Source organism: Palaemon carinicauda, chromosome 41 (assembly GCF_036898095.1).
Source record: "Palaemon carinicauda isolate YSFRI2023 chromosome 41, ASM3689809v2, whole genome shotgun sequence".
Classification (NCBI taxonomy): Eukaryota; Metazoa; Arthropoda; class Malacostraca; order Decapoda; family Palaemonidae; genus Palaemon; species Palaemon carinicauda.
Genome location: NC_090765.1, coordinates 47,277,933 through 47,297,932, shown reverse-complemented (window position 1 = coordinate 47,297,932; position 20,000 = coordinate 47,277,933). Strand labels below are relative to the sequence as shown.

The 20,000-nt window shown below is 32.7% G+C and overlaps 1 protein-coding gene across 3 annotated transcripts in view; it reads left to right on the top strand.

Moving 5' to 3' along the window:
• The window catches only part of LOC137632298 (prolactin-releasing peptide receptor-like), an 89,961-nt gene that overhangs the window by 13,937 nt on the left and 56,024 nt on the right, over positions 1-20,000 (top strand). Inside the window, exon 2 of one of the 3 annotated variants that reach the window (XR_011042039.1) lies at positions 2,654-2,706. The exons of 1 other annotated variant lie outside the window; for it this stretch is intronic. The gene's annotated coding sequence lies outside the window, so the exon portion shown is untranslated. Of the gene's footprint in view, positions 1-2,653; positions 2,763-20,000 lie in introns of those variants that run through there. One more of the 3 variants, XM_068364209.1, reaches the window with a different exon arrangement.

Below are 20,000 nucleotides of genomic sequence, written 5' to 3'. Positions count from 1 at the left end.
ATACTAGCAACTGACATCATTCAACTTGGGCAATATATTGTTCTCGTAATAGAAAAAATTTCTCCCCAACTCCAACGACGAATGTACACACTCCCATATTAAACACTCCCAGTATATCTATTAATAATTATAATTACAAGACTTTCCTATGACAACAGTATAGAGAAAACTCCTTTAACTTAATATTCGAAAAAATACTCTCAAAACCATACATCAATTAGAGGTTAGAGGTCATTGATAGAAACATAGAAATCGTATATACATAAAATGAAAGATTTAAACAAGATAAACAAAATTGACAAATGAAACAACTACCTATTACTTCTACTTTATCCTTTATAACTTAGATAAACGTACAAAACAGCCGTCGACACGAAAGATAAGACGATAGCAACGAGCTGAGGTGACAATGAAAAATAACCAACAGGCAACTAATCTCCAGAACTAGCTACGAGCAGTTTTAAAACACTTGGGAAACATCACCACGTCCCCCGAAGCACTACTTGGGCCTCAGACCTCTCTTCAAGGACTATAGCGCAATTAAGAAACGTCCTTTCATGGATTGCCTGTGGTTGTCATTCACATATTCTTAATAAGAAAGATAATGCAATTAGTATCATAAGTACAGCATACATAAAGTGTCAAAAACATGAGTTAAACAAATGAAAAAGTATAGCGATATAAAAATACGATTTTTCTTTTTTTATAAAATTTCATTCATATGAATTGTGTCATATAAAGAAATGAAAAGACAAATTGGAAAAAAAATTTCCAGTCAGTTTTCTGCATCGATGGAACATAATATTCTCATAATAGCAAAAATATTCTATAACCACAGAAGCTACTCAAGTCCAGGGCTATGCAACCCTCAGTTAAATTCGACAATATTTTATTCCCTCAAACTTTCTACAATACGAAAGAAAATGGAAGAGATTCGCCTGCCCAATGAGTCAAACTCGACTCTTACAGGTATAGTCGAGGGTGTGCAACTATTGATATATGGAATACATGATAGTTGGCTTTGCACAAATGCTTGGGATGGTGCCAAAATCACGAATAATTGTCTGTAATATCAACATTCAAAAATAGTTTGACTGGATTGTGCTACAAAAACTAGCTAATTCTGACCTGATCAATAAAGCATGAGCAGGAGAGAGAGAGAGAGAGAGAGAGAGAGAGAGAGAGAGAGAGAGAGAGAGAGCTTTGGCACAGATCTTATGTTAATATACTTGGACTCAATACGATATTATGCGGCTTCCCCCTGACCAGTCCCTAGCCTCTGCCACTCAAGAAAAATCTTTAAACAGAAGGAATTCTCCATAAAAAAGGAAAAAAATAACACATTGATGTTTAGAAATCTTTGAAGCTTAGTTAAGACATTAAATGCATGAAAAATAATGGCTTTAATTACATTTTCCAAATACACAGTGACGTCACTTATATAAAAGCTGTCGCATTCAAAGGAGTAAAACTTAGGTTTAACAAGGAATTAAGTTTCAAATATAAGAAAATGAACATAAATACATCTAGCTGAGTTACTGAAAGCGCTTAGAATCACTTAACAGAAGACTTATTTAATGCTAATTATAGACTTTGATTCATTATGAACTAAAGAAATATTGCCAAGCACTACTGTACTGGAAAAAAAAAAAAAAAAAAAAAACGCCAACTCCTAACAGCTGCCCGAGTATAGAGTACAGTATATAGAATTGCGTTGATTGCCTGTCTTCTGAAAGTTTAATTTGCTAACTGCATAGAGCACTGACTAATTATGAATCAAGTTTAAATAGGAATATTTCAGAATACCCATCAACTGACAGACAGCAAAATAGTAAACAGTATAGAAACTTGGTCATTAGTAACGCATTATGATATCAATTATGCTTCAATTTTCAAGTACTCCTGCAATTAATCATTCAAGGCATAACAGCAATTCAAGTGTATCAAGTTTCCAATGTTTAATGATATAAATTTTCTGAAACATTTACACACCTTATGCTGTAGAGACCTCTTGTAGTGGGCTTTGAAGCTGTTAAATTCTTAATGTTTTGTTACGCTGCCTAACAAAACCTAGGTTACTTAAAATGATAATAAAGTCTTGTTCACACTGGTTGTATTAATAGGGTTTTTATGTAACTAACGAACTTCCACGCAGGAATTCCCAGTTTAGCAGACTATTTCCTACTAGACAGTAAAAACATAGATATTTCTGATTAATCTGGACAGTATTAGAGTGCAATAATGTAATTTAATTCATTATCAAATATGCAGATCATTGCTAAAAGTTTCATTTCATAATTGTGGTTCATATATTCATTAACCGATGAGTTAGAAATGTTGAATATCAAAAAGGATTAATTGAAGCAATGGCAGCTACTTGTAATAATACAAACAATATCAGTTACTGGGACAATAATAAAAGGAAGACTATCAATGTTTTCAATACTTAAAAGAGATTGATTGGCATGTTAACTAAAAATTACGCTAATAACTCTATATATCATATCAAAACAAATAAAAATACATTAACAACTATGCTTCATATCTTTCATGGCGTACATTCTTTCAAAATTATCACCTTGTACATATTTTGAATTACACGTTGAAAATATCCCCAGTGTCTATAAAGACTGACAATATCTCTCCCTCTCAGGATTTCAGACGAGTGAATAGAAGAAAGAAATCAGCCTGGCAAGAAACAGAAAAGTGAGTAAAACCTGATCAGGTTACAGCTTTAAGTCCTATTCCCTTCCCCCTAAAAGGAAGAAGAATAAAAAAATCTTCTGATGAAGAGGGTAATTTTTTCAGAGTGCAAGATGTCTCATCGAATCTCTGGCACCTGCGACTCACCACTCTATGAAAAGTCACCGAAATCTTTTTATGAAAGTTCTCTGTAATTTTCCTAATGGGGAGGAATTGTAAGGTTTGGGAAGCAAAACGATAATCTCGGGATTTTCGCTCAATGCTATTTTGAATTGAGGCGGATATCGGATGAGCACCCAAGAGGCGATTTTCGAATTTACTTTTGATTGCAGGAGATAATGGATGGGATGAGAAGGTGAAACTTGAAGAGAGAGAGAGAGAGAGAGAGAGAGAGAGAGAGAGAGAGAGAGAGAGAGAGAGAGAGAGAGAGAGAGAGAGAAATATATTTTTCTTGCTAGCATATTATGAAAAAAAATTATTTGGATAAAAAAGACTATTTTATGGGTATCGAGAAAGAAAATATGCACAAAATATGTTAAAAGACCCAATCAAACTTAACTAAAAATATAAATAATTATTTGTTTAAAGTATTTGATATCCAATATACTGTATACCGAGTAATTATATCCATACAACTTTTTATCCTCGTGAAAGGGATAATTTCCTTCCTAACATATCTTTCACACATTCTAGTCGATTAACATATCACTACCACCTTAAATATATTCCTATATAATAATGGTTCCTTTTCATTTTATGTTTCCAAATAGAGAATTGTGAAGGGCGACTTAGCTATGAAAGGACCAGCCCTAGGGCAGAACACTATAGTAGTAACCATCCTTACTTCCTAAACAAACACTCATTCATGATTTTTATATTCATACAATTCACTTTTTCCTATAACAGTAGCTCATTGTCTCCAGTATTTGCAATGACTTATACCTACGCTTATGTCAACAGTGGTAAAACAGTTTTCCACCTGTATTTCTAACTTGTAGAAAGTAATCTTTAATGTAAAGTATAAATTTCGCTTTTCTATTTAATCCACTATATTTTCTAAGGTAATCATCTTTCTAATCTACCGAAGGGAGGTCGAATCCTGTCAAAGTGACTTAAGGTTTCTAAATTTATTTCTAAACTTGATTTTCGATTGGATTTTGTGATGTGACAAATTATCTCTTATTGGATCTGTTTGATGAACTTCTGAGCTACTGATTTTATGGAAAGTATGTAATAAATCCAATTCTCCCATTTGAGAGACTTTCAATTGTACCCAAGAAAATGGCAGTCTTGCTACAAAGGTGCAAAAAGTGATTATTATTCTTCAAGGCAATAAATTCTGTGTGGATTACTACACACATGCATATATATTTATACAAAAATATACATATAAATTCATTATGCGTGTATCATATATATATATATATATATATATATATATATAATATATATATATATATATATACACATATATATATGCATGTATATATAAGTATATATATATATATATACATATATATATATAAAATTTCCTCGGGTAGGGGAGAGGGGAGTAGTCATACCCTGATGAGAGGTGGGGCACGTGTGCTTGCATATATCTAGATTTTTAACCGTCATTTTTGAGGGGTCGCGTGCCCTAGGTATACTGTATATATATTTTCTTATACGTTTTCATTGTGTTTGTCCATTTCCAGTACACTGAGCATTTTCGTCGGGAACTCTACTTAATAATACTCTGAAACAGTATAATACCTTTTGAATCTAAGGCAGAATAACATTCCTCTGGATGTTAGACAAAAACGCAATATTATGAACTAACCAGACTTGTATTCTGAAAATTACATCGACATACGTAGTACAAGAAAATAAGAAAAGTTTTTCTAAATTTTGATATATATTCAAGAACTGGATAAGGATTACTTTACTTTATTATGAGAGTCATAGTAAAGCAAGAGTAGAATTAGAATCAGAAATAATACAACAATGAAAAGATGCTGAAACATATAAGATTTAAAGAGGACGTAGAAAGCTAAAGTTTATAAGGCTATTATAACCAGTCAAGTCTATGAGCTCAAACCTCCAAAACCTGATGAATCAACAGAATTACAATGAACTGAATTAAAAGAAAGGATCCAGATAATTTAGATCTTAAAATACATTCAGAACCTATTGAATTAAGGAGCAGAATTATTTCCCTTTAATGGATTCCTTAATATCCCTCCAATATTCCTCTTTAACGCTCTCCATTCCCGAGAATAAGTAATTACTACTGAAATGATGCGTTTTACATCAAACCAACCTCAACCTCTTTTCAACAGAAGGTTTCCCCTCTATCATTGTAAATTGGGTCTCAGGAGACATTTTATTCCGTGAGGACACGGGATAGGAATGAAATGCGATGGGATTTCAGAAAACACTTCACCTTTACGCCTGACTCCTACTGAGTCTGACATTCCTTTTCAGTGTAACAAAATTCATGGCCTTATACATAATGTAGAAATTTAAGGACTGAAGTGCCTCTTGTAAAACAACAAATGTTGAATGATAAAAAATATTGCCTCAAAATCTCATGATTAGAAAATTTCCTTAACTCACATACAAAACATATTTAGATTAAACATTTATAATGCAATATACGAAATACCATGGAACGAGTTTGGAATGATATAACTACATCCTTCATCAAGCTTTCAATTCAAAGAAAATTTCGTTTCATAACAATGGTAGTTTTCATTCTTGAATAAATTCCATTTTAAAATCTTCATTTCGATTATTTTTGTGATTTATGCTTAAAAAGAAAAATTAATAAATGCATCACATTTGAAATATAAGTCTGTATATAGGTACAAAATATCTCATGTTCATCCATTTGTATAACAAAAGGCTCCGGAAGATGTAAAAGGAAGATATATACATATATATATGGTATATATGTTTCTTAAATAGGCCAATAAAAGTAACGAAAGAAATCAAATTAATCACTATTTCAACCAATATACAGTATATTGTCGTTTATTTCGGGCCAATGTGCAGTAGTTGAAATATAATACTAATTTTAAAATCGTTTATGGACCTTTTTAAGAGACACAACCACTATATATATATATATATATATATATATATATATATATATATATATATATATATATATATATATATATAAAAGTAGTAGTATGGAGACAGGAGCAATTACTCAGGGATAAACATATTGGAGTAGGGAGACGCGTTCTGTCTTTCATCCATTTATTACCGCCGACGTTTCGTATCAGCTTGATACATTTTCCAGGCTGAAACGATTACAAATCAATTGTGTATGAGTAAAAAGATGCACAACGTTTACCAACACCGAAATTAAAAACCTTTTTAATAAATTAAGAATAAAAACAAAGTAAAAACAGAAACAGAACAACAGTGAAAGGGCTAGGGGTTAGGTGTCTTGTTCGTTCAATTATTATTATTGTTCTGTTTCTGTTTTTACTCTCTCTGATACGAAACGTCGGCGCTAATAAATGGATGAAAGACAGAACGCGTCTCCCTACTCCAATATGTATATATATATATATATATATATATATATATATATATATATATATATATATATATATATACATATATATATATATATATATATATTTCAAATAAGCCATATATATTAATACATTAAAGTCTGGATTCTCTTAACGACCTCGGGATCAGAGCTCAAGGCTCACACACCATTACTAATACACAATGGTTATATGATCTCTAGAACGAGAAAAATATACTCATAAGAAGATCTTTGCTCAAGACCTACTAATCATTTCCTCTTTAAAACCAGAGAGTAACACCTGTCACCACGACAGGTGTTACTCTTTTGGTTTTCAGTAAGTAATCATGGTCGGAGGATGCTTCACGAATTTCTAAAAGGCTCATGCACCGACAGTCTGTCTTTTCTCAGGTGTCACGAATCCAAGTACTGACCCGGCCAAGGTCATAGAGAACATGTTTCTGCTAAACACACACTATAGGATATATAAATGCATACATATATGTATTTAAACATTTCCCCTATATATAACGAAGAGCAAGTCTCTCTCTCTCTCTCTCTCTCTCTCTCTCTCTCTCTCTCTCTCTCTCTCTCTCTCTCTCTCTCTCTGTATATATATATATATATATATTTTTTTTTCTATTATATATATATATATTACATATATAATATATATCTATATATATAATTTATATATATATTGCATATATAATTTATATATATATAATATATATATATATATATATATATATATATATATATATATATATATGAAAAAATACGATGTGGAGAGCATGCTGGCAAGGGCAATTAACTCAAGTAACGTGAGCATGAAGAATGCTATCTTTTTACAAAAAAGCTTAAAACTTAAATGGGATTTAGAGATGATATCCATAATTTTTCTGTATGGTAAATTAATGGCCACTTTATTGCCTCTAATAAAAAAAAAACTTACATTTTATTTTATTTTTGTTTACCATTTCATGACCTCAATATCTCTTATATTTCAAAACGGTTTACCCACTAAATGAAATTTAAGTGACAGTTTATGGATTTTATAAAAAAAGAAAAAATAACTTCGGATTTTCAAGTGTCTATCAGCTTCCATCAACTCATCCCCAAGTTGTTGCAAGAAAGAGATTCCTTATCCTTCTTATTTAGAGCATCCTTTCATGATTGAGGAAAGAGTGACACGGGCTAGGATTTGTTATGATGGGAAAATACTACCTTATACGAAAGACCTCCAAAATACTTTTGATCAATTAATCACAAAATTCTTCCGAGAAAGATTAAAAAATTTCGACAAGGCTCTTAATGACCTTTTAACATCTAAGCTCCGGCAAGCTCTTTGTTGGATAAAAGATGTTACATAAAAAATTCACTGATAGGATAGTCTTACATACGAGTAATATACATATACTAATGCACGTGACTCGTCAAAAATGATAGATAAATATTTAAATCGATATGCACACACACGCATCTCCCTCATACCATGGACGGGGAGAGCTGACCGTGACCGGAATATATATGTGTGTGTATATATATATATATATATATATGTATATATATATATATATATATATATATATATATATATATATATATATATATATATATATATATATATATATATATAGCCAGACACTAGTTCTTTATTGTAAGGAGAGAGAGAGAGAGAGAGAGAGAGAGAGAGAGAGAGAGAGAGAGAGAGAGAGAGAGAGAGAGAGAGAGAGAATATCCCTTTAAAGGCAATGATGGGCATTAAAAAATTAAACGAAATCCCCATCGTCTCCCTGTGAAACCAGTTGCGAGGCCACACTGCCCAGGGCGAACACCTCCCAGTCATGTGAAATACAACAGGAACATGCCAGATGTAGGGCGATCTCAACGACTCACTTTTGCATGCATGAAGGAAGGGGGGAGGGGGGGGGGGTATCAATGCTGGGGGATTTCTCATATTCCCTTTATAAACAAGAGAATACCATTAATAAGAAAAGGGTCGCAATAGCATCTATACACGAAGATGTACTTCCGGGGAACTCATGCATTTTAGCTCTCCTGGATTTTTTTTTTCATTTACATTGTTAAAGGTTTTGTCCTACAGTTTCGGATTGGATTACCAAAAAAGAAGAAAGAGAATAGGAAGAAGAGAGGGAAAAGAAGAGATGGAAGAATCTATCGGTGTATAGAAAGGCTCAATGATGTCAAAGAAAACGTCTGACTGAGAATATGAACAGAATACAGATAAGTCTATTGTTTACCGGTTCCATACAAGAGAGGGAGGCACAAGATATTTTTACTATTGACCTGACATCTATTTCTAGAATGAAAAAATAAAGTCATGTGTATATGACAGTCTCAAGTGATGGACTAGATTTTATATCATCGTGAATCATTTGCAAACGAAAGGATCAAAGGAACACTCGGTGAAGCACAAATTAAGTAAAAAAAAAAACTTGGAAAAATCTTTATTGAGCTAATTAATTATACTTAGTTTACCAATGCTCTATCAGTCATTTATGGTCTGCACAAATTCTGCTACATAAAGAGCAGCGAAATTTAGTGTAATCTTTTTAAAACAAAATATTCATCATTTTCTTGATATTCGACTTTCCTGGAAAAAAATATATGGCAGAGAAGTACTATATGACAAACATTTTCTAAACATCAAATACAAACTAAAGTGTTTGGATGTGTTTTAGCAAAACGCAAATAAGTATGCAGCAGGTAATCATCTTTTCCCTAATTTGCAGTTCGGCTTTCGAAAAGGCCTTGGAGCATTTGATAACCTTACAATCTCCAACGCTGTACAGAAATCCTTTGATTGTGATCAGGCAGTTCGTATGTTTGGCGTTGATTTTATTGCTGCCTTTGGCCGAGTTAATCACGAAACCCTTGTTTCCAAACTAAAACAGATGGGAATATGTGCGTCTTTTCTTAGCATCATTAATGAAATTTCAAGTAATGCCTTCCAAAGAGAAGTTGTTGAAGGACACCAAAGTGACTACAGGAATGTAATATCGGTTGTTCCTCTGGGTAGTGTTCTCTGACCATGATTTGAGGTTTAGCCTAGAAAACAAGCTCGTTGCATATACAGATTATGCTACTCTCTTCGCATCAATTCCATCTCCAAAATGTTGACCTAAGTTTGTTGAATCCCTTAATTGGAGACCTAGCTAAAGTTAGTGCATGGTGCAAATTATGGGTAACGAAGTTGAACCCATATAACACTCAAAGTATGATTGTAAGTAGGTCGAGGATAGTGGTTCCTCAACATCCAGCTCTATGCATTAACAATGTTTCTTTAACTACATACCACTCACTTGAAACTTTAGGCGTGATTCTTGAATGCAAATTTACTTTTGAAAAACACTTTCGGTTTCTTCTACAATTACCAAAAAATTTAATTACTGAGGAAGTCTTTTTAAGATCTATGTGATCAGTCTATACTCAGGAAATCTTTTAATTCATTCATTATACCTTGTTTCGAATATTGTTCTGTCTTTCTCTCCACGTACTGACTCTTATCTTGTGTTGGATCGAAATTTTGCATCAGTAGAACCTCAGAAATTCAAACTTCTTGTAAATAATCATCTTTTGAACAGGTTGACATTACGTCTCGTTTTATAGTTTATATATTGACTTATCTATTTTAACGTTGTTGTTGATCTTAAAATATTTTACATTTTTATTCACTGCATATATATACTGTAGTTTATTTGCTATTCCCTTACCCTTATTTCTTTTCCTCATTGTCTACTTTCCCTAGTAGCATTCTGCTTTTCCAATCAAAATAACAACAACAACAAAAATAATAATAACAACAATAATAATAATAATAATAATAATAATAATAATAATAATAATGATGATGATAATAATAATAAAAGAGGTTGCCTTTTATATTCTTCAAAGATAAAATTATATATATATACACACATATATATATATATATATATATATATATATATATATATATATGCATGTATTTTGCCCTTTATATTCTTCACAGAATGCGATAAAATTTAAACAAAAGGCGCATAACATGTGAATGAATACATACGTACATATATACAAACATACATGCCCATATATATATATATATATATATATATATATATATATATATATATATATACACAATACATTCATTACAGTATATGCATATACGTAATATATGAAAATAAATAAATATATATATATATATATATATAAATATATATATATATATATATATATATATATATATATATATATATATATATATATATATATACACATAATATACAATGTCTGTATATATCCATCTGAGCTATGGTTTTGGAAAACAGCTGATATAAAGAAGTCAAAAGGAATAGTGAGGGATAGAAAAACAGAACATATTTCATATCAATGCACGTAATTCAGAGAGAATGCAGGAGCAGAATTGTAAAGTATGAAAAAGGCAAATGCGGAGAAAATTGCACTGCAACGAAATATAATAACAGTTTCAAAGGAACTTGATCAGATGTAAGTGAGAAATGGCCATTATTCTCCGTAAATCCCGTGTCGCAGAATCCTTGTATGGAATCCCAATGAGGATTAAACTATTTCAAATGTATTGCAAATATGACTATAAACGCACAAAAGTATATACTGATGAGCTTGACATTTTCTCTACAATTTACTAGTCATTTAATAATGAGAAAATGGTTTTTTTCATCAAAAAAGTCTCGAACAATTGGATTGAAAATTTCCGTCATGGTAACGCTAACTGAAAAACAAAATTAAAATCAGATTTTTGCTTTCAGATTTCTTTACTCGATATTTTCCAATGCACAGAACAGGGAGAACTAAACAGAACAAATCTTTCTTTAGATCTAAGACTGTTTGGTGTCGTTAGTGACCTTCAACAATTATGCAAAGCAGTGAATAAAATAGACGACTATCTCGTTAGTCAATTCTTTATCCGCCTTCGGTCTGAAATAAATCAGATTAAATCAAGACTCTGTGTTGGGTATAAGAGCTAAGTAATGCGTTTGTCAGTCTTTCGTTGCCATTTTACATTTAACCACCCACACGCCAAATTGTGAATACAACTTAAGTGATGCAAACTTCGCCGGGATATCAAGCAAGCATTATCCCTGAAAGAAAATCTTGGCAATATTTCACGATCGCAGTAAATCCGTGCCTTTTATAATGTAAATGCATTTTTCCGTTATAAAGAAAAAAGGTTTAAAGGACGAGCTTAATACACAATAAATGTTCAAGGCGTATTTATCATATTAAACTTGAACATTTGTTTGACACAAACTAGAACCCTGACGTGGATTACTGAGGGACGGCAACATAAACATAGCTAGAAAATTAATAATTTTTTTTTTTACAATACATATCTTTACAAAGTGATTCGATCACAACTGATTTTAAGAGAGAGAGAGAGAGAGAGAGAGAGAGAGAGAGAGAGAGAGAGAGAGAGAGAGAGAGAGAGAGAGAGAGAGAGAGAGACTGTCATCACTTGTAATAACCACAATGTTATGTTAGAAAACAAATTATCTAAAGTAGGACAGAAACACGAAAGCTAAATTTCGCTAAATTAATTCCATAGAAAATTAATTTACAAATTTTAGCGATTTATTTTAGAAGTATGCTACTGGTTGCCATAATAAAAGATGTTTACAGAAATGATATTCACAATAATTTTTCGTGGCTGAACAGAGGTAATTCGAAACTTTCAGGACCCTTTACTATGATTCAAGAATAAAGACTTATTATACTTAAATAATAACGCTACGTACACATTTCAACATTTTCCCCTAAAAGGAAAAGTAACTGGCAGTGGTACATGGCAAGTTATTCCTCACATTGAAAGGAACACCAGTTACACGGTCGAAAAAAAAAAAATCTATATCAATCTTTATCTCCGGAAAGTCAACATTCATATAGATGGGGCGTTTTTAAACAGATATAACTGAACAAATGAGATATGCTTAACAAATTGAAACCAAATCTAAATATTGTACTTGAATCGCTCCCCATGGAACCTGCCTCACAAACCAGAGAGCATTTACTCTTCGTGATTTGTTTAGGGTTTATGTAAGGTAGTGAAAATGTCAGACTCGCAATCTGGCGTCCCGATGTCGAGCATCACTTACAGTTTCATAGTTTTCATAATCGAATAACTTTACAGACCTTGTGAGCTAGGGATAAAGAGTGGGGAGGATGCAGGACCCTAACGCTATCTACTACATGCTGCCCGGTCCTATAGCTTGGATGGCAGGACTGGCTTATGGGTGGCGTGTAACACTATGACTTGTCCCTGTCTCTGCCATCCATGACCGTTATTACTTAACATGGGACACCTCGTGACACTTCATCAGCCTTTCTTCAATACCACCCAATGTCCTAAACTCTCTCAAACAAAGAACCAAACAATCCTGCGGCCTTAATAATAAGGGTTCATATTTTGCTATTTCTTTCTCTTCCAAACTATGAATTCAAGAGTCGCTCATTGTCCAATGTAAAGCACCTTTAACAAACAACACCTTGTTACATACCTGCATTTTCAGTAGAATAAATAATTAGGCCAAAAACTGTGGTAGGCTTTGATAAACGGTGAAGTGTTTTTATGTGGCCTTTGGAGTATTATGGCACCATAAATTACAATGGTATTCACATCAAAAGACAGAGTTTAAAAAAAGAAAAAAAAAAACTGTTTCCGACGCGGCCTCAAACATTGTCATAACGGTGTAATGGAACATGTTGGGGAAAATGCTATTTTTGTAGCCATCTTACGCATTAATTACATCATAATCTATGCTCAGAATGATGATCACCAAATCAAATATTAAAAATATGAATGTCTTACGTACGAGTTTCAAGGGCCAAATAATCCATCCCATTTTTGCAAGTATTATAAAAAGATATATTTACAATTCTCTCTAGACTTTCAACCACATAAAATGCCAATACAAACCCAATCCAAAGTTTGCATGGATGACCCTAACAAGCAAAGTTTAAACTACTCATGCCTAAAATTATTGATCAAGACAGTGATAGATATGTAGAGTAGTTTGAGCTATCAAAAAGAAGATAGACATTCATTCAGCTTTTGTAGGTTCGATCTGGAAATGTGTTTCCTTGAGAATAAGCTTAAATTTCTCGTATACATGTAAACTATAGTCAATTTTATTTAGTGAGGCAGATTTGCACCAACCCGCAAGGGTGCTCTTTTAGCTCGGAAACGTTTCCTGCTATCTGATTGGTCAGAATTATCTTGTCCAACCAATCAGCGATCAGGAAATTTCTCCGAGCTATAAGGGCACCGCTGCGAGTCGGTGCAAATCTGCCTCTCTAAAAAGAATTGACTATAGTCATAACGTCAAAGGCGATAATGTTCTGTAATTAGCTTATTTGTTCATTTGATATAATACAATGATAAATTGGCCATTACGGATATAGATATATTTTTGCGATGAAATTTTCTTACTTTCCTTGAAGGATTAATCATTATCGGACATATTGGAGGATTAAATGATTAATTTGGTTAGGATAAATAGTAGAGACTAAATAATATATCCTCTATAAAAGGCTGTTTTTCTCTTCAAAAAAGTGAACTGATCACATACGACTAACGGCAGTATAAGGATATTATTACAATCTCTTTTATTGAAAACATATTCAATATGAATACAAAATGTGTCACATTTCGAGAATACTCTTCCTAATATATTTTTCAAGAATAATGAAAGCGTATTATCTACATTTTCTCTTCTAATCATTTCTTTTAAATATCTTTTTTTTTCCTTTGTAAACAAAAGTTAATTTTACTGTCTTAAGGGGGCTTGGGAAGAAAGATATCACGAATAAAAAAAACTTTGCGTAGTGTTAGATGAATTATTAAATAACCCTTCTATTTTTAATGGGTTAATTTACAGTTCTCTTTCCTTTGTATATGTGTTAGATGCAATTACGAAGAATTTGAACTTTCATCATTAAAAATACTACAGTAAATCTATTGTTTGCATACACACTGGAGAATAAACGGAGATCTACTATGGAACTTCCGCTTTCTAATTAAAATTCAAATGAATGCTCTTGCGTCCCCTCCTCTTACGGTCTCCTTGAGGATGTCATTCCATTGAAAAGTCCGGCAAAGGAAGTTCTTTTTTCACAAGTTAAAACTCAAAAGAAAGATCAAAGGAGACAAAACAAAGTTAAACAAATTTCAACGCAACTTTGCTGAAAAGGAAATAAGTTTCTTGTCAGTGTTTTCTTTACTCTGAAAAAGGGAATATTTTTTTTAATGTTGTTACTGTTCTTATATTCTATTTTTCCTTGTTTCCTTTCCACACTGGGCTATTTTCCCTGCTGGAGTCCCTGGCCTTATAGCATCCTGCTTTTCCAACTAGGGTTGCAGCTTAGCAAGTAATGATAATAATAATAATAATAAAACACAATGGATCGTTCGCTTTACTGTCACAATCTTCCGTCTCACGTTAATTTCAACATCATAATATTTTATAAAATCCTTACTGCGAATAAATATTTATGCACACTGCTTACTCCTCTGACCTTTATTTAATTATGCATTACTACCAGAACACACCATCACTTATTCTTCTTTACCAATTAATCATACCGAATTTGTCAACTTTTGGAATTCTTGGTCAACTTCTTTGATTTGAGAAAGCTATTCTGTTTCTACTTTAGATTTCGTTACTTATCAAGGTGCCACAAGTTAGTTGGATTAAATGTGAGATTTTGCAATGCAGTGGTCAATGTGATTGTTTGATGTGAGCCACCAGGGTTGGTGAGATTAAAAGTGAGATTTTGCCGGACATTGGAGAAACCTATTTTATATGATGTGAAACACCTGGAGTTGGTTGGATTAAAAGTGAGATTTTGCAGTACATTGGTAACAGTAGTTGTTGTTAATGTTAGGCACCTAGATTTTTTCCATTAAATGTGAGATTTTGCATTGCATTGTAGTCAATTGTTTTTTTTTTTTTTTTTTTTTTTTTTTTTTTTTTTTTTTTTTTTTTTTTTTTTTTGTTTTTTTTTTTTTTTTTTTTAGCGAGGCATAATTTTGTCCGAATACCATCATTGTCTTTAAATAATTACTAAGTAATGTGAATCGAATCTTATTTACTAAACTAAATTTCTCCCTCAGATATAAGTTTCGTCAATATATAATGTTAACAAATAAATATAAAGTATCGCGATAGTAAGTCTAAATTTAATAACAACAGCCGCCGAAGTCAAAGACAGAATCTTGTTTTCGGACGCACGCTGCATAAATTTGTAATTTTTCACATATTTTAATACAAATTGGGATAAATTACACAAGTATAAGAAAAACATACTTCTGACCTATCAACTTTTAGGAAACTTTACCGACCTATAAGGACAAATCTACCTAACTAAATAAAAATTGACTTTAGTGAAAGTGATTCTTGATGATGCGAGGCGCCAGATTTGGTGAGAATAATAGATTTTGCAGTGCATTGATGAAAGTGATACTTGATGATGTGAGGCACCAGGAGTTGGTTGGATTAAAAGTGAGATTTTGCAGTTTATTGGTGCAAGTAATTGTTGTTGATGTGAAGCACTAGGAAATAGTTGTATCAATAGTGAGATTTTGGAGAAAGTCATTGTAGATGATGTGAAGCACCAAGAGTAGGTGGGAATAGAAATAATATACAGTGCATTGTTAATGTGATTGTTGATGATGTGAGACCCCAGGATTAAAAGTGAGATTTTGCGATGCATTGGAGAAAATGTGATTGACTAGCTGACCAAGGTGTGTAAAGTAGGTTTTAAAAAGGAAAGGGTTCAAAATATATTGGTAAAGAGTAGTGTATATATTTTTTTCTTTTTACACAAGGAAGAAGGAAAACAAGCCCTTAGAAGAACTAAATGTATCAAACAGAATTTAATATAACAGGAAAACTTTGATATGTTTTCTTGTGGGTTTCAAATGAAGGTCAGATAACAAATAGTTTATTAGGGAAGTCAAGTTTCTTTTGAACTATTTCATACAAGTGTGAGAAGTCTAGGAGTGAATCAGTTTTTGGGGAAAGAGTCTGAATTTTCAGAGGCAAAAGATATATCAAGGAAGGACAGCAGTAATGCAAGTTTGCGGAATATGAAGTGTCTAGTGAGTGACATCAGCAAATTAGACATGGTTAAATAGGGATAATAAAGAGAAGCTACAGAAACTGGGGAAAATTCCAATTGATTAAGAACAAATGCCATTATGATGGTAAAATAGAACATATTTTAATATGTATGATTGAAGAATGGAAGGGATAGTTCAACAATATTTCTTATAGTATTGTTTTGTTGAAGTATTTTGCAGTACAAAAGTCCAAAAAGAAAGATGAATCCGTAAACAAGTGATACATATACAGTACAGTACATACCTTTCCACAAAAACAAGAAATTCCTATGGAAGCAAAATCTGCATCGTTTAAAGGGACTTGGGCTTTCTCCCCTTCCTTCAAAGAGAGAGAGAGAGAGAGAGAGAGAGAGAGAGAGAGAGAGAGAGAGAGAGAGAGAGAGAGAGAGAGAGAGAGAGAGTACACGAAAGTGGATACTGCCGCAGGCCCAGCCTTTCTTATATTGCTCATATGAAGGTACACATTAGTCAATAAATAATATCATTAAGTGCTTTAACACTACTGTAAGGTTTGTTTTAAGACTATATCGTTTCAGCATAATATCATCATAATTATTATTATTAATACAAGGCCAAGCTGTAAATCTAGTTGGGAAAGTAATAGGTAGTCACGTAACAGTAATTTTCTTAAGGTCATTCAATATAAAAAAAATAAATATCCAAGGATATTAAATTGAGGCACAGCAGAAATAACACTACTGTACGCATAATAATGCCCATTAAGAATCACTTTATGCTATTATTAGGTTAGGAATTCAATACTTTTACTAGAGATGCTACTCCCATTTGCTCTATTTTGAAAACCAGGACATACCGATCAATCACATCGTCAATATTATCACTTTAAGATCCGGTCTGGAAACAAATTTCTAAGTGTTAATAATCGAAGAGCAAGTTTCCTTGAACACTAAAGATTTCATGGCTCAAACTTGGGATTTACTTACGCATCAGTGAAACTGTGTTAAGTGAAAACAAATTAAACTCTAAACATCTGGAACAAAAATATAAATAATTTAACAGAACACTAGACCAGTTTTTGCACGGTCCTGACACTAAGAAAAAATATCCCGAAAATAAAATTATTATGCTTGAAGGACAATTTCATGAAGGGAAAAGTCAGGAATTTTTACCTGTCATTGCCACGCTCTTATCTAACCTATTGTGTATAGAGAGAGAGAGAGAGAGAGAGAGAGAGAGAGAGAGAGAGAGAGAGAGAGAGAGAGAGAGAGAGAGAGAGATTCTCTTTATCTATGAAGACCACTAAAGGTCTTACAAAATATCTATAAGTAATAATAGCCGGATAATAAAATTAAAGAAATTACTTCTTTCTAGAACATTGTCAAAAATCCGGGGGGGAAATAAGAGATAACAATGAATGTTTCACTGGTAAAGGGGCTGAGAGTAAAAAGAGATCAGAAGAAATAAGAGGCTGAAGAAAAATATGGCAGGATGCGGGTGAAGATAACGAAGCACGGTTATCTCAGGAGGGAGATAGGAAATAAAATGATCGAAAAATACTCAGGTTCGAATGCCGTTGGAAACTTGAAATGAAATTCAGGAGATGAGATGCGGAGATTGGAAATTCGAAGGCCTTATAAGTTAATGGAAGAGAAAAACGTCAAGACACCAAATACTATTAATGGAACAGACAGGACAATCAGGACCTTGAGAGAACGATAACCTTTTTTCCCCCTAAACAATACGCGTATATTGTATATAATGATATACCTATACACAAACACAAACACATATATACAATATATACGAAAAAAAATACCTGGTTTGTATTATGTGCCAGTAATATATCACGGGTGGTTAGATATACCTACGTTATATCTTATTTTGTTATTAACAAAAAACTCATTTAAAGTTTCGACCGTAAGAATATTTTAGAATGTGTAGAAATATGTCATAGAAAAAAATAATTAGACATTAACGAGGGATATAGACAATGGATTACGCTTACTATTTATAATCGGATATTTTCCTAATATGTAAATAGATACTAAAATAGTTATATGTATATCCCTTGTCAATTTTATGGGCTATTTTACATAGAAGATGTAGGATCATTCAGCTATGCTAAAACATAAGAGGAGGAATAAATACCTTAGAAATATTATGCACGTCTTACTTCCTTAGGTTCTTAACACAGCTATCTAACTTGCATACATATACATTCTTGTAAAATTATATGAATAAACTACGAATCCTAACGTCTTACATCAAATTCACTCATTCCAAACCCTTCCCCTAAAATTTATCGTATATCATGAGTTTTCATTAGTGTGATTATGCCCCATCAATGCTCAGCAGGAGTTGTCTTGAATTGAGTGAATTCACAGCCAAACTGATTGTTTCTACAAAGACTTACGGAAGGAAGAAATACGCAAATAATTCGTTGGAGGGAGTTACAGTTGAAAGAAAATGAAAAAAATATGAGATTCAAGTCTACATTATTTAGTTGTGCTTTACGTTATCATAACTGATGAAATAAGTAGTATTCAACAAGACAGGGTGAACTTGTATTTTGTAGGGCTTCTCACGTTTTGCACGAAAGCATTCAAATATTTTGCGTACATAATTACTAAACGAAATACATTAAAAACACCAAGAATTTACTTGACTTGCTTAAGTAGCCTACTATACAGGCACGGTCCAGATACGGGAAGACGTTCAAAAACCAAAAGACTTTGAGTTGAGAAACAATTCTATCTTGGGTGCAGGTGCTTCTTTTTATTATTATGCAAAGTCAGGTAGAAAATAATAGATGTAAAATATAAACTATTTTCCTAAATGACCGGCCTACAAAAATTTCGGCAACTTCTCGAATTGATCATCTGTCGAGGCAGAACACACCAACCCACACACAAACAATTGCAAACGGGGAGAGAGAGAATCGGTAACCATTTGACTCATGTTATCCTAGAAAAGAAAAAGGAAAATATTACCATATTGGCCATAGTAAATGTCTCTATAATAAGACATAGACAGTAATGCATAGTGTACTTGAAGCTTCCCTATGATAAAAGGCGTTTGGTTTGATTCATGGAATTCGGGCAGTAATGCCCAGAATTGAGGATGCAGAGTCTATTTAGTTCTAATGTTCAAAAAGGAATGAAACCCCCAAAGTTCCACTATGAAATAATAATTGATAAAATAGGTAGGGCAACAAGATAGAACAAAGTAGCGTTAAAGAGGTAAAGTGAAAACCTGAACAGTGGGGGCAGCTAGAAGCCAAAATGGATGCTGCAAGACTCTTTATAAAAATCTACACTGATGATGTTGCCACCTTTGGAAAGCGGTATCAAATTAAGGGCAATGATGCTGAAAAAATACCGTATCAACCTGATTATAAGACTTTTCCTGGAGGCAGCAATGAATTTGGGTAAAGATATATAGACGGTAATGTGCATTGAAACACGGCCACCATAATATCTATGAAAAACGCCAAATTAAGCACGAAAACTCCCAATCATCATTGTCATCATTTGGGTTTACAATATAAATTTACATCACAGCATATCCTGGAAAATTAGATTACATTTGATTTGGGTCAAACATTTGTAAGTCTTGAATCTCTGTAACTGGATTGACTAGACCTTCTCT